Source organism: Saccopteryx leptura, chromosome 1 (assembly GCF_036850995.1).
Source record: "Saccopteryx leptura isolate mSacLep1 chromosome 1, mSacLep1_pri_phased_curated, whole genome shotgun sequence".
NCBI classification, from domain to species: Eukaryota; Metazoa; Chordata; class Mammalia; order Chiroptera; family Emballonuridae; genus Saccopteryx; species Saccopteryx leptura.
Window position 1 is genome coordinate 14,322,283 of NC_089503.1, and position 6,000 is coordinate 14,328,282.

Below are 6,000 nucleotides of genomic sequence, written 5' to 3' on the forward strand. Positions count from 1 at the left end.
CATTTCATCTTCCTGTTCACCTCATCCCAACTTTAGTCCATTCAGTGCCTGAATCTTTCAGGCATGCCTGCCATCCCAGCTGGGGTTCATTTGCTCAGTTATAGTTGTTGAATTTGTTGAAATTTCAAGAGGAGAGATCAGGAGTAACTCTGATGCCACTGTTACCTTGATGTCATCAATTTAACCATTTTAAATCATTAGGCAATGTCTTTTTTGTCTCTTCTTGTGGTTTCTGGGTTAAAATATATATTGTGGGTTATATGACCACTCTTATTCTTCCAAATATAAAATTACTGTCCAGTCAAAATGTCAAGGCAAACCTCTAACACTACAAATGGAAACAGAATGGGAAATGGCAGCCCTTACTCACTCAGCTTTGCCTGTGGGAATAGTGTTTCTACAACATAGATCTGGGGAAGATGAGAGATGCCAGTGCCTTGTTGTCATAAGGTGAAACTGTAGCTCTACACTGATACCTGGAGTTAGAAAGAACTCCTGACTTCTTGGACACATTTCCTTGAAGTAGTACTTTTACCATACAGCTTGGGTAAGAGGGCCAAAGGAGCAGGTAAAAGTTAAAATGCCACTCTTTCTGATTATAACAAGTTGCATAACTTTTTCTGAATAAATGCTTCTCCATGTTTCATATGTCCTTAGGACAATTTAAAGTTGTTGGTTTTTTTACAAAGATTTTTTTAACAGTGATATTGTTGTTTCACTGGATAGAAGGTCCACCAAGCTCTTTAAAATGTCATGCAGAAAGCCTATTACTAAAATTACCTTTAATAAAATTTTAATAATGGAGTTTTTCAGATTTACACAAGTGTTTCAAAAATACCACGGAGAAATCCTATTTACCACTCACTCAGTTTCCCCTAAAATATTATATCTAAAGTGTTATCATCATATATTACTGTGCTGAATTTTTTCAAAACAGAAAATCTAACATTAGTAATTTATCCTGAACTAAAGTCCAGAGTTTATTGAGATTTCACTAGTATTTTTACTAATTTCATTTTTTGGACAGAGACAAAGAGAGACAGAGAAAGGGACAGATAGACAGGAAGGGAGAGAGATCAGAAGCATCAATTCTTTGATGCAGCACCTTAGTTGTTCATTGATTGCTTCCTCATATGTGCCTTGACCAGGGGGCTACAGCAGAGCAAGTGACCCTTCACTCAAGCCAGTGACCTTGGGCTCAATCTGGTGAGCTTTGCTCAAACCAAATGAGCCCACACTTAAGCTGATGACCTTGGGGTTTTGAACCTAGGTTTTCTGCATCCCAGTGTAATGCTCTATCCACTACGCTATTGCCTGGTCAAGCACTAAAGACTTCTTTATTTCTGACCTTACTTTAGATAAAACATGAACAAAGAAAAAATACTTGTTTATTTAACTCACTATCTGGTACTGTGTTATCAGCAATGTATTACTCAAATAACCACTGTTGAGTTCAAAGATAAAATATGGTAATATAGAGGAGACATAATCAAGGAAGAAAATAAGTTATATTGAGTGAATAATTCAGGGTGTGGTGACTAGAATATTTAAGCAAATTGATAAGAATTTCTTAGATTTTTAGAAGCTATTTTACTGGAGAGTGTGTCAACCTAGGATGCTGAAGACCAAGCTTCAAAACCCCAAGGTCACCAGCTTGAATATAGGCTTACCAGTTTGAGACCAAAGGTTGCTGGTTTGAGCACAAGGTCACTTGCTTGAGCAAGGAGTCACTGGCTCATCTGAAGCCCCACCCCTGGGCATATATGAGAAAGCAATCAATGAATATCTAAAGTGCCACAATGACCAGTTGATGCTTCTCATCTCTCTCCCTTCCTGTTTGTCTGTCTCTCTCTCTATGAAAAACAATGAACTAAACAAAATACCTATGTTCATAGAAAAACCTTTAGGCATACATTTAGATCAGCTTTATTTATAACTACCAAATCCTAAAACCAACATAATTTCTCTCTGTTGAAGAATGAATAAACAATCTGTAATGTCCATAAAATAGAATATTAGTCAAAAATATTTCCATTATCTGTAAAAGTAGCAACATTGATGGGTCTTAAACACATTATACCAAGTGAAAGAAACAAGGTTGTTACATACAAAACAGTTCAGTGCATTCCTGAGGTAGTGAGTAGGGTAAAGAGTTGACAACAAAGAACCTTGTTGGAAATGTTCTATTATCTTGATTCTGGTAGTAGCTACATTACCATTCATATTTGAACAAATTCTTAGAACTATACACACAGAATAAAAATGTGTGATTCATACTGTTTGTAAGTTATGCATTTAGAAATGGAAAAAATTAACAAGTAATACCAAAATATGCATGCACATTCATTATACAGCTAGATACCCATAGGCAGTTTAATTATTTCTTCCCTAAGAAAGTGGGATGAGGAGCTATGGATGCCCTCATGGGACACGTTCCCTGAGAGCTTGATATTTCTATAATTTACTCCTGGATCTCTTGCATTGGCCTCTGAAATACCAACAACACTCCACACTACATCATTTTAGACCAGGAGTCAGGAACCTTTTTAGCTGAGAAAGCTTTAAACACCACATATTTTAAAATGTAATTCCATGAGAGCCATACAACGGATCCATGTATTTTAAGCATTATCCAATAAAAATTTGGTGTTGTCCCGCAGGACAGCCATAATTGGCTTCAGCCGCCCACAATCATTAACATGAGCGGTAGGAAATGAATGGATTGTAATACATGAGAATGTTTTATATTTTTAACGTTATTTTTTTTATTTAAGATTTGTCTGCGAGCCAGATGCAGCCATCAAAAAAGAGCCACATCTGGCTCGCAAACCATAGGTTCCCGATCCCTGTTTTAGACGGACCACATGGCACGCTAGGTACTTTGATTATCATACATTCATCTGAGTGTTAATACTTGTCATTACACAAAGGCCTTATGTGTAATGAAGAATTGCTATAAACCTGCAACCATGGCCAAGAAAATCACCCCAAGATAAAAAAAGGGACTTTAAAATGATAACCTTTTACACAGTTGTTTTATAGACCTTCTCTTATTTCATATTTACAGATACAATGCTGTAAATTATGTGACACAAGCAATTTTATTTTGTTTACTTTACAAACAAGACAAAGGTAGTGGACTCCTCTAAGGGCCAAATTTACGGTGGATTCAGAACTTAAGCCCCAGGTTCTGGGTCCTTGTTAGAGTTTTTTCCTCTAACTTTCCCCATTGTAGAGAACTTGGAAAATTTTGATAACTCCTAAAATATAGGTTGTTTATCATTATTTATCCATTATTTTGTGGATGAATTTCTGATTTCATACTCACTATTCAGGACGGACTGTCCCTTCTCTTTAAGAAACAAGGTAAGCTAAATATTCCATATACACTATTAGTGAAGCTATATATACTGTGTTACATGAGTACAAAAATAGGTGTTTTAAACTATTTTTTTAAAAATGAATAGAGGCTGGAGTATAAATGTTAAATTTTCTATTAGTGGGGAATTTAATGGTACTTATAAAATATTCTGCTACTTCTCTAAAGAAGATGAATAAAATATAAGATAAATGATGCTCTGAGTGGGTAGGGTGGTAAGTTCATCTTGTTCACTAACAATTGGCTTACTAGAGGTTACAGAAAAGCATAAATCTAAAGTGACCATTCTATAAACTACAAAGGGAACAAAATAAATTAACAAGATTGAACTGTAGTTCCACCTTCTTACTTTGCTATCATTTTTATTATTAGTGGCATGTTTAAATATGCTGAAACAGCCCTGGCCGGTTGGCTCAGCGGTAGAGCGTCGGCCTAGCGTGCGGAGGACCCGGGTTCGATTCCCGGCCAGGGCACACAGGAGAAGCGTCCATTTGCTTCTCCACCCCTCCGCCGCGCTTTCCTCTCTGTCTCTCTCTTCCCCTCCCGCAGCCAAGGCTCCATTGGAGCAAAGATGGCCCGGGCGCTGGGGATGGCTCCTTGGCCTCTGCCCCAGGCGCTAGAGTGGCTCTGGTCACAATATGGTGAAGCCCAGGACGGGCAGAGCATCGCCCCCTGGTGGGCAGAGCATCGCCCCTGGTGGGCATGCCGGGTGGATCCCAGTCAGGCGCATGCGGGAGTCTGTCTGACTGTCTCTCCCTGTTTCCAGCTTCAGAAAAATGAAAAAAAACAACAACAACAACAAAAAACTTTCATGATTTTAAGAAAAAAAAGAAAAGAAAATATGCTGAAACAGCAGCAAATAAACACACACAAAATTTGATTGTGTTAGAACTGAGGTTCAGTTTTGCATCTTGAGTCTTCTTTATGCTAGTGATATCATTTAAAAATATCACCAATTTTCCAAATCCTTAATTTTTAATAGTAAAGTAAAAATTATAATACTACTCATTGCATACACACACATTTATATGTAAGACTCTTAACATTAGGTCAATATAATTTTGAAAAATAAATTATTATTATTATTGCTATTTTACTTTACTATCTTTTAGATAATCTTAGTGTTCTTACATGTATTTTTCTATTTGTGTTAGCCTAAGGAATAAAAATAAAAGTATAATTTAAAATTCAAAAAAAAAAAAAAGAAAAATAAATTATTAATAAAATACTGCACATTGTATTTATACATTTTAATTTAATAACAATTTTTTTTCTTTTTTTTTTTCCTTTAGTTCTCACTTATACAACACATCTCATGATTGTCAAAAAGAATTGATGGAGAATAAGACAGAAGTGACCCTTCATCTTCCTTGGACTAACCCATGTCCTAGAACTACAGGTCCCCCTCTTTATCATGTTCACTCTCATTTATCTCATCACTGTGGTTGGGAACCTCGGAACAATCGTGCTGATTTTCTTGGACTCTCATCTCCACACTCCTATGTACTTTTTCCTCAGTAACTTGTCTGGGGTGGATTTGTGTTACTCCTCAGCTCTCACTCCCAAAGTCATGGCTGGGTTACTTATAGGCAACAAGGTCATCTCCTACAATGCCTATATGGCTCAGGTGTTCTTTTTTGGTGCCTTTGCCACTGTGGAAATTTACCTATTGTCCTCCATTGCCTATGACCGCTACGCAGCAGTGTGCAAACCCCTACATTACACCACCACCATGACGACAGGCATGTATGTGGGTCAGGCCTAGGCTCCTACATCTGTAATTTCTTAAATGCCTCCTTCTATGTTGGAAACATATTCAGCCTTTTTTTTGTAAGCCTAATGTGGTCATGTGGTCAATCCCTTTTTCTGAGATGTCCAGCTGTGATGGTTCTCTCTAGTTCAGATACACACATAAGTGAGGTATTTCTTGTTTTTATGTCCAGCTTTAATGTCTTTTTTGCTCTTCTAGTGATATTGATTTCTTATCTATTTATATTTATGACCATCATGAAGATGCACTCAGCTCAAAGCCACCAGAAGGCTTTGTCCACTTGTGCTTCTCATCTCACTACTGTCTCCATCTTCTATGGGACTGTCATCTTCATGTACTTACAGCCCAGCTTGAGACATTTTAATGGACACAAACAAAATAGCCTCTGTTTTCTACTCTATGGTCATCCTCATGCTGAACCCTCTGGTCTACAGCCTGAGAAACAAGGACATCAAGAGTGCATTTAAAGCTGTGGTTGAGAAGGCACACTTTTCAATGTGATTAAGAATTTAAGCTTATAGTATGCTGAATAGCACTGTTTAATTTCTTTCAGAATTTTACCATGCAGTGAATTACATTTTAAGCTCCATATTGCATTTAAATTTCTAAAATAATATCTTTAGCTTTTCAAAAGTTTTTGTCTTTAGAAAAGAAAACATATTCAGAAATGTAATACCTAACTTAGGATGGTTAAGGGAAAGCATTAGAAGTTTTGGACCCTGCTGGCCAAATGTCACTGAATGATACCTTGTTTATTCACTTGTTCCACTTACATTGTCTCTACCACATGTCAATGCAAATATGCACTGTAAAAAGGGGCACAAACAAGTTGATGGACCAAGGAATATAT

At 36.9% G+C, this 6,000-nt stretch overlaps 1 pseudogene; it reads left to right on the forward strand.

The window, feature by feature from the left end:
• The first annotated feature begins 4,714 nt into the window (after window positions 1–4,714).
• LOC136388598 (olfactory receptor 5B2-like) lies at window positions 4,715–5,651 on the forward strand (annotated as a pseudogene).
• The last annotated feature ends 349 nt before the right edge of the window (window positions 5,652–6,000 follow it).